Raw genomic sequence first — 9,315 nt, forward strand, 5'->3', positions numbered from 1 at the left:
ACGTGACAGTAGCATTTTAATTCATGAACTTGTGAGAACTTGTTCTAATATTCAAATGACCTGGTAGCTTTACGAATTCAGGCTTCGCGATTGTGGAACGACCATTCCTCTTATCCTCTCATAATTTGTAACTTGGCGTGCATGTCAGTTGATAAAACTCCGCATATATACAACTCCATTCCGTATTCCATTACTGGTATTCACAATCGCTCTTGGCTAAAGCAACGTTGTAAAACTTCTTACAAAATGTACGCTCGTCAGGTAATGAATATTGCAATTATCCTAATTATCGCATTGGGTTCTGGAGAGTTCGTCGAGTGCATGTTTTGTCCACCGGCTTGTCAGAAAGTGTGGCATGAAGGTTGTCCCGACATATGTGGCATGTAGTAAGTTTTAATTATCCATATTATTTACGTCGTTTCATGCACGGAGAAAAAAGTTGGAGAAAAATTACCAAACAAATCAAGTAATCGTGGAGCAACCTCGATTTGCAGTACTTTTTCACCTTAAATAGTAGAAAAAGTGCCAGATAAATTGTGAATTTTACGCCGTTGGCCCGGGAAAACTTACTAAACGTCAGGGTGATTTGTACCGAAACTGTCAAATTTACCCCGCCTCCCATAAAAAATTATCCCAGTGAACGTGAATAAGTGCTCCAATTTTTCGTATAATTTTTCTGTAACGGAGAATGATTTTCGCCGAACCCGATTAGTAAAAATTCACTTCCGTCCGTCAAAAAACAATCCCCTGCCGGTGAGGGAAATTTGACTAAACAGGAGGATAATTTTTGCATCCACAGATGTATTTTTTTACCGAGAAAATCGTAATTGTACGAGGATACGTCCATGGTCTTTCCTTCTTTCTCGAATTTCCTAGAAACTCCTTGCATTCCCTTGCATTTCCTAGAAACTCCTTGAATTCCCTTGAATTTTCTAGAAACTCCCTGAATGTCTTCGAAATTTCTCGAAACTCATTGAATTTTTTCGAAATGTCAAGAAACTTCTCGAATTACCTCGAAATGTCTAGAATTGTCTAGAATTCCAAAATGACCTCCCATATTGGGGACGCTAGGGGAGGGTGGGGCAAAACGGCCCCCCTTCAATTGTCAATAACTTGTGAATGACATTGTGAAAATTCCCAGTTTCAACTTCATTTTGAAGATAATTTTTCATTCTTCAAAACGAGCTCCAACTCATCCCAATCGGATTATTGAATCGGAAAATATTGACGAATGAAGGGGGGCCGTTTTGCCCCATCCTCCCCTATAAATAGCTGCGATGTCTGGTGGCTATCGCCTGCACCAAGAAAAATGGCCGTCCGACGGTTTATCGTTGGTACTTCAATCAATTGCTTTTACAAATCCTCAACTTTCTCTAAAATATGACAACATCGGAGCTTCCAGAACAGCAATAAAAAACAATACAGAAACGAATGAGCCGAAGAGGAACTACTACTGTCAGCTACAATTTGAACAAGTTTGAATGGGTAAACCATCGGTCGTCCATGTTATCAGGGCGATCACCACGTCATGATCGGTAAATAGCTGTCCCAATTGAAACCATATAGACGAATCCACGTCAAAACCAGTATTTTTTAACTGAATTACATTTCGCTCCACGATTGCCATTCATATAGTAAACTGTATCACGATTTCCGAGGCAATTTTCATCCAACTGTTCTCTCCGTGTGCACGATTACCTTTGATATAACAAAATTTGCCTCGATTTTATAGTTAATCTTTACTCAACCATTCCCTCCGTCTGGTTTTGGAATATTTTCAGGTTTCCACATGCTCATTTGAGGAATTATTTACTCACCTCCCAGAGGGATTCACAATTTCGGTTTAACTCTGAATTAAATGGATATCTGTAATCTATACAAACCCGTGTGTATATTACCAAACCAGGGCTTCAGTAAATATGAATGAATTCACCGGATTTCGTTTGGATTACATGGATTCGCACATTCAACCACAGTCCCTCGTTATCCCATCAATAACGCCCTTTAATCTACTTGGAAATGTAATACCATTGAATTAATGAAAGATTCATTTAAAAGAAAAATAAACTAGAATACGAATGTCCTGGAATTGAAACCGTTTCATAACAGCAATATTCAATTCTCTCTGACCATTTTCACAACAGAAAAAATATGAGCGACTGAATAATTTGCGAAACATAATTGATTGTCCCTGCATGACCCGTCGATACAGCGCATCGGGATTTCCCCGGGAATAATTCGCCGGTTTGATGCAACTCAAATGTCGATGGAGTGCTCCAATGCCCGACGAATAATGAGCATTCATCAAATTTTTATTCAGACATTAATTACAATTGCGATTTTTTGATGCCGTCAATGCGGAGCCACACTTGTCTGTATGCCGCATGCATTGGAACGCACCACAAAAGGCGCATTTCACCGAGTGATTGATGGTGGCTTGCTACACTCCGGTGACAAATATTGATTATCTGATGAACTTAATTCATCCGCATCGGCTATCCGTCGTCGTTAATTCTGATTCATGTTCAGCAATTAGGAAGAGGTGATAACGAGGTTCACTGTTATCTTGTCAAATTTAATTTATTCGTTTTATTGGGGATCAATGCAAGGGAAAGTAGGACGAGCTCCATCCCCCATAATCACCATTGATCCACGACGTTATCCTCAAAAATCCCACATATTACCCAGACGACTCGGTTCAAACCCAATTGCACTGAGGAAAATCCGAGACTCGTTTGAGGACGGAGCGCTTAATTCAAGGCATTGCGCCCATGAATGCGTTGAAAGTCACGCGACTTTTATTTGAAGCAATTTCTAAAAAAACAGGTGTTTGAATCAAAGTCGAGGGCATCTTTGTTCCAAGGGTCGGCAGTGTCTATTCATGGTGTGAACGTTTTTGTGGGCCCGAATGAAAGAGCGAGTCTGGAAATGGCGTGCAAATGATTCTAAAGATGATATTTTAACCAGGGGAGACTCCTAGACCCCACTGGACAATGTTGTCACAACTCTGCTTTTCACTGAGAGAAAAATCTGAAGTTTGATTTACAATAAGAAAATAGCTGAGGCAGTTTTGGTGAACGATACAATTTTTTTTGTATGCGGCACATAACATCATAGTAACTTCACAAGCGTAATTTTTGCAAATCAAAATGCAGTTGAACTAACCAAAGTTCAAAAGTAAAAGTAAAGTAAAAATTGTTGAGGACTTTTTGACTATAATTCGATGGTGATGGAATATAGTCAGAATAATCATATTTTTCTCTCAGTGTTCAACTCTGACACCAGAGTTGAATGGTTGAGGCGAAGCCCCCTAGTAACTAATAATTAATGAATTATCTTCAATGAAAATGATTCCACTGGATATCTCACCCATTAATCCAAAGAGCATCAGAAGTGAATCCTTTTTGTCCTTAATAATGTTTAACCCAGACACACACACATCCATCATGATTAAAGGAAATTAAATATTCAATAATATATTTTTTTTATGAATAAAATGATCAAAAGGACATAAAGGAAGACAAAAGCGGAAAAAATTAGCGCTAGCACGAGTTTTCGAGGAAATGTCAAAGGAAAAACTGTGGGAGAAAGAAATGGTACGAGAAAAAATTGTCGGATAAGAAAAGGTGGGCCACGGTTTACCCTCCTGCACTCAAACCCCTCCCCCAGTAAATACATATATGATAAACCCTTTCCTTTTTTGGTTATCCCTAACGAGCGCAAAAGATCCTCCGTATTTCATTAATCCTTAATTTCCTGCATTCATTCAGTGCATTCATCCTCAGCTCTTCATCTCAAATGCAGAAAGAAAATGGAGAGGCAGGAGAAATAAAAGAAAAGAAAAATGGTAAAAATTGAAGTACGAAGTGAAAGTCAATGAGCTCGTTAAACCTTTTATCCTCCCTGATTTACATTTACCTCAGCGAGGAGGCACCATTTAAAGGGGTTGGAAGAGTCTGTTCCACTTCTATCAAAGAATATCAACAGAAGTAAAAAAGAATGACGAAAAATATCGGAATGAGAGGAGCCTTCACTCAAGATAAACCTCCAATATTGGGATTTCTCGACGATAATAATTTGAAGAGTCGAATGTCCCTTAATTAACTCATTAATCCACAATGCCCATTATACCCCTGCTTAGCCGCCCCCCCTCCCCCCCCCTGTAAACTCACCGAGTTAATTGCAGTTGCATGACTCGGAATCTTCAATCATAACTATAAAGCGCCGTAAAGTTAATTCTCAACGTTTATTTCTATTTCACGATGAGAACCAGTTCTCAAGGTAGACATTGGAACCCAAAGTGAGAGGTGTGTATCGAGCGCGCGCCGCGCGTGCCACTCGCGTGTGTCACGTGTCTCTTTCTTTCACTTATAGAAACTGTAGACAGGGTAATCTCGGATACACACCCAGAAATATTTTCTTACTCTCAGCGAATGAGAATCATGAAGTCGAGTGCATTCTCTCAGAGTATTAATGCTGCCATGGACTGGAGTCTAATGGATGTATATTACGAAGAGATAGTGTATATTCCACACAATAGATTGTTAATAATTGCATGCATTAATTAAATGGCAGATTATGACGAGTGTGAAGTTTGCAAACGAGTCATAACCTGCCACTTATCGTCCGAATATCAAATTCTATTTCATGTCTAGGCTAAATCAGAAGTGCGACAACGTTTAGGGAGAGGCGGGTGGGGGCGCAAGACGGGATCCAGGGGGAATTTATTTGAATGGAAAAGAACTCTCTTCTACAATTTATTGATAATTTTTGATTGCAGAAAGGCCCAACTATTCCAAAGAGAAAAGATTATTTTTGAAATACAATCATCTCATTTTTAACACAATTCACTTTATTCGAACGATAAAAAACTGTCTTCCATAACTTTCATATAATACTTCTTTCAATTTGTTGAACATAATAAACTTTATTTTAACAAAAAATACTCTTTCATATTAACAAAAATACTCTTTGGTAACTAACGACAACGTCAACGGGACTGAACACCACTGCACATTGCAGCTCTCGTCATGACGTGACGTTCTCGCTCGCGACGTTCTCTATTAATGCCACCGGCGGCGCTGGTGGCGCCTGTCTATCGCCCCAGTCGTTACTTATCGCACCGTGCAATTGCTCAATGCATAAGGTCACAATTCGCAACTTATTGCACGGAAAAAAAGCAAAAGTCGCACTTCTGACGTAGCCGTGACATAAAACATTTCAATTTATCATGAATAAATGAATCTGTTTAATTTGGCCCTAGCTGTCGGGTCTATAATCAATAAACAAATCAATCATTTTGTAACCAATCACCGCGATGTTCGCACATGTCCCCGGACCGCTGAAAACATTCCCATCAGTATTCTATCTTATTACGCTTTTTTCCAAAGCATCAACTTCCGAGAATCCAATAATCTTCGCGTCTCCCTATCACATCCGGTCATTTCCGATAGGCTCAAAGGTCTCTCCCGCCTCTGGATAATCCAGGGATGCTCGTTATTATTCCGCAAAGCCCGAGAAAAACGATAGGTGGCAGGTACTCCACCGTGGGAAGCCCGAGCACGTACAAGCAAATGCTAATGCCCCTTGCGATACTCACCCCCCGCCCCCTCCGCCGCTCGCTCTTAGGTCTTTATCTATCACCGCAAACAGCGGCTACTATATACAACCCGGCGTGCGATACACTAGTATACGCCTGCGCGCGCAGTCATGCAAAGCCAGGGAGTTGGTGCGCCTGCGCCCATGCGATAATTGTGAGAACGTTACCGGTCGGCGCGAGTAAATCGGCACGATCGGACGATTCGACGCGGACTTATTTATGGTGCCTCGTGACGCTCAAGAGATCGGGGGGGCGAAGTTCTTGATGGTGGAGGCGAGCTGCTTTACTTCGTTTCCATTGTCCGAGATTTGTGAGGGAGATTGCCACGATTCGTTTTGGAGAATATAATTTTTCCATTTTTCGCGGTAATTCGCAGATTTTGAGCGCCATTTTTTTTACGATCGGACTATTTTTTAATAGACTGAAGATTTCAGTATCAATTATGGGGAGAACTGTCCATCTTCATAACTTCAAGCAGATTATAGATGTGACATTACCTCTCAGTTCAGAGAATCTGCAGAAACATTCAAGGAATTCTTCTCTTCACTCCAAGTAAAGAGTTGTATCAGCGGCGAGAAGTTTGAAAACTCCTCTCACCACGACTGAATGTCTCACCGCTTATCGCTGATGACTTTCAGGAGGACAAATATATTTGTCACCAGGATGATGGCAGAACTTTAAAACCAATCGTTTACTTTATGCTCGGGGAGGAATGATAATGCAACGAGTTTTCACACTCGCGTCTTGAGTGTTCGATAAATAAATGTCGCATTGGCGTGAGGACGACTCCTGCTCGTGTCCAGTGGGATGGATGAATATTCATGGAGCTGAGGTCTCGGGTGATGATCACGGCGTGAGCCTATCGGGCTTTTGACGTTTTTATTTTCGTTTGTTATCTAATAACAGCGTTACTGCTATGCAAAAGCCCCTGGCTTCGTTCTTTATTCTGTTGATTTGTTCTTTTGTAATGGGGATTCCTTGCATTACTCGCGATGGGTGATGTTCACTTGAGTCTCCAACGTATTATCAGATCGCATCATGAGGGCTGAAGGAGTATAGAATGAAACAACGGGATTCAAAATTTTCATCGAGCCACATTTCAGTGAAATCAAGCATTCCCTTTTCAATTCGAATGAAAGCTTTGCAATGACCCACAGATGACTCTCATCATCCCTATTCTGACCCTTGTGACCCTTAACCTGACCCTCAGGACCCCCATTATGCCCCTCGGGCCCTTAATCTGACCCTCCTGACCGTTATTCTGACCCTCGTGACTCTTATTCTGACTATTATGACCCTGACTGTGAAATAACGATTGCCTTGAGTCAAAAAACCTCAAAAACGCGTCATCAGACGCGTAATAAGCATATTTTTTCCTAAACGATGAAATTCACTCCGATATTTTTTTTCTAAATTAAAATGTGCGCTAGACATCTCCCCCAAAAAATCAACAAACCATTGAAAATTATCGCATACCAAAGTGTGCACTTCTATTATCTATAATAACAGTCTTCTCAAAAACCACCTCAGCCCACTCAATTATCGAAACTTTGAATCTCAACTTCTCACGTTGAAGGCACGAATCAACGCCTCTGGTTTTAGCACCCAGAATGATTTTATCAGATCATTGAGTGGGTGATTCCTCCTTTTTTTCCATCTCAGCTGACTGTTATTTCTTCCTGAAAATTAAACCAACCGACAGGTGAGAAGCAGCCAAGTGGGCCTTTCTCTGTATCCACAGTGTCCTAATAACTGGGTTTGTGTGAAGCGATCGCGATATAACTCGTGGATGGTCCCCAGTGATATCCAAAGGGGTTTAATTACTGGCTCTAGGATTCCGACCCTGTCCAATTATTTGAACTGGCTGATTGCATGTCACGGTGGGTGTCTTGAGCGCGGGGTGAGAAGCGCAACGCCATAATAGTCAAGAGTCTTTATCCAATCAGCGATCTACACAAAAGGTATACAGGGTGAAGTAATTTTCATCATTCATTCTTTTGCAAGAGGTGCTTATTCAAGTTGCCGAGAAATTGAATTTGATTGGAAACGAAGAAAATTGTTGACGAATAATTTTCATAATTCAGACGGATTTGATTGACGTCGGGACATCTTTGAATTGCATGCAGGTTCGTTTGCTAAGAAATATCACACTCTTTTTTAAATCAAAAATACAAATTGGTCAAGGGTAGCTTTATCCAATCAACGATCTATGCCAAATGTATGCACTGTGGAGTTATTTCCATCACTCATTTTTCTGTAAGAAACACTTATTCCAGATGACGAGAAATTGAATGTGATTGGAAACGAAGAAAATTGTTGATGAATAATAAATAAGTAAATTGCACCCTATGACCTCACGACAGATAACAGATTTCACAATTGTTGTTCACTTATAAATGTGTCTGAGATGTTTCGCCGTGAATTCTATTAGAAAACAGCGAGCCTAGGTACTTAACTGTCAAGAGCCTGAGAAAGCTTGAATTACAAGCGAACCGTCGCGTATTGACAATAACATACTGCAGTTTATTGTTTTCTCGAATACCCCATGACCCTGAATTCCTGATCTTCGCATTGTTTTCAAATTCGTGTTCTCGGAAATATCTCTTTTCTCCATAAAACCAAAAATCCAGACACATCAAACTTGAGCAACGGCTCCAAGTATTTACCGCACAATTTTGTGGTGTTGGGTGACTCACATCTGAGGACAACAACGATCCAACTACACAGCAGTTTATTTTTTCCCAGTTGTGAGGAGAACACGTCATCAATCTTCACCTGGTAGACCATAAATTCACAAAACGCTTGCACACGCACTGATGCTGTACCAACACTTACGTTGGACATCAGCTGAAAATGATTTGTGCGCTGAGTTGTGATAAAAGACAAACCGCAGTGCACTCGCAAGGAGAGCGGTTAACGCCTACTGTTTCACGTCACGTACGAGACCTGTAAAATATCTCACTATTTTGTAATAGGTATGTGGATACATATGTGCCCTCACACCTGACAATCAGAGGCACTTGAGAAGACAACACTCCTGTATCTCCAATCTCCTCCACTCAACACCTCTTATCGATGCATTATCCTGCTGCTCGAGTGGTAATGACATGTTATGGTGCCTGGCTCGGGGCTGTATTGGTTTTAAAAGCCCCTGGTTTGCTTAGTAACCCGATACAAAAACCGCAATCTCTTACCCTCTGGCGCAGTAGATCAGAACTTTTGGTTTCATCTGCCACCCTCGGGGGGCGTTTGGTCATACTCTGGGTGATTGGTAAATTTGTAGTTTTTGCTTCATCCTTTCGTCTCCACCGAAAGGAAGAAGCGGGTACAGGATACGTGTTAATCCAACAAAGTTCCAGATCGCTCAGAATTTTTCCCGTCAGTCACGTAATTTTTCCTGATCAAGAGGTGGATAATTTGGTCTTAGGGCAATTGAGGGATTTACTTGGTTTTTGGTCCGATGTTAGAGAAACTGAAAAACTATTTAGTTATAGTTAGGAGAGACATTCACTGGCAAAAATTTTCGTCTGAATTTTTGGTGTCAAATTCAAGAAATTTTTATCGGGTTCAAGTAATTGAAAAATCAAATACTTCATTGATTTTCTGTGCAAATGATCTGGAAATCAATAAAATACTTGATTTTTCAGGTCAATTATGCTGGGAAAATTCAGAAAAATCAGGAATATTCAGGGAAAAATTGAAAATTCACGGCATTT

At 40.6% G+C, this 9,315-nt stretch overlaps 1 long non-coding RNA gene across 1 annotated transcript; it reads left to right on the forward strand.

Moving 5' to 3' along the window:
• The first annotated feature begins 204 nt into the window (after positions 1-204).
• LOC107035850 lies at positions 205-2,095 on the forward strand. The gene is made up of 2 exons (XR_001460763.2): positions 205-386; positions 1,782-2,095. It is a non-coding gene; the product is annotated as an uncharacterized LOC107035850 (long non-coding RNA).
• The last annotated feature ends 7,220 nt before the right edge of the window (positions 2,096-9,315 follow it).

This window comes from Diachasma alloeum, unplaced genomic scaffold (assembly GCF_001412515.2).
Source record: "Diachasma alloeum isolate Michigan unplaced genomic scaffold, Dall2.0 Dall_scaffold_00201, whole genome shotgun sequence".
In the NCBI taxonomy this organism is placed as follows: Eukaryota; Metazoa; Arthropoda; class Insecta; order Hymenoptera; family Braconidae; genus Diachasma; species Diachasma alloeum.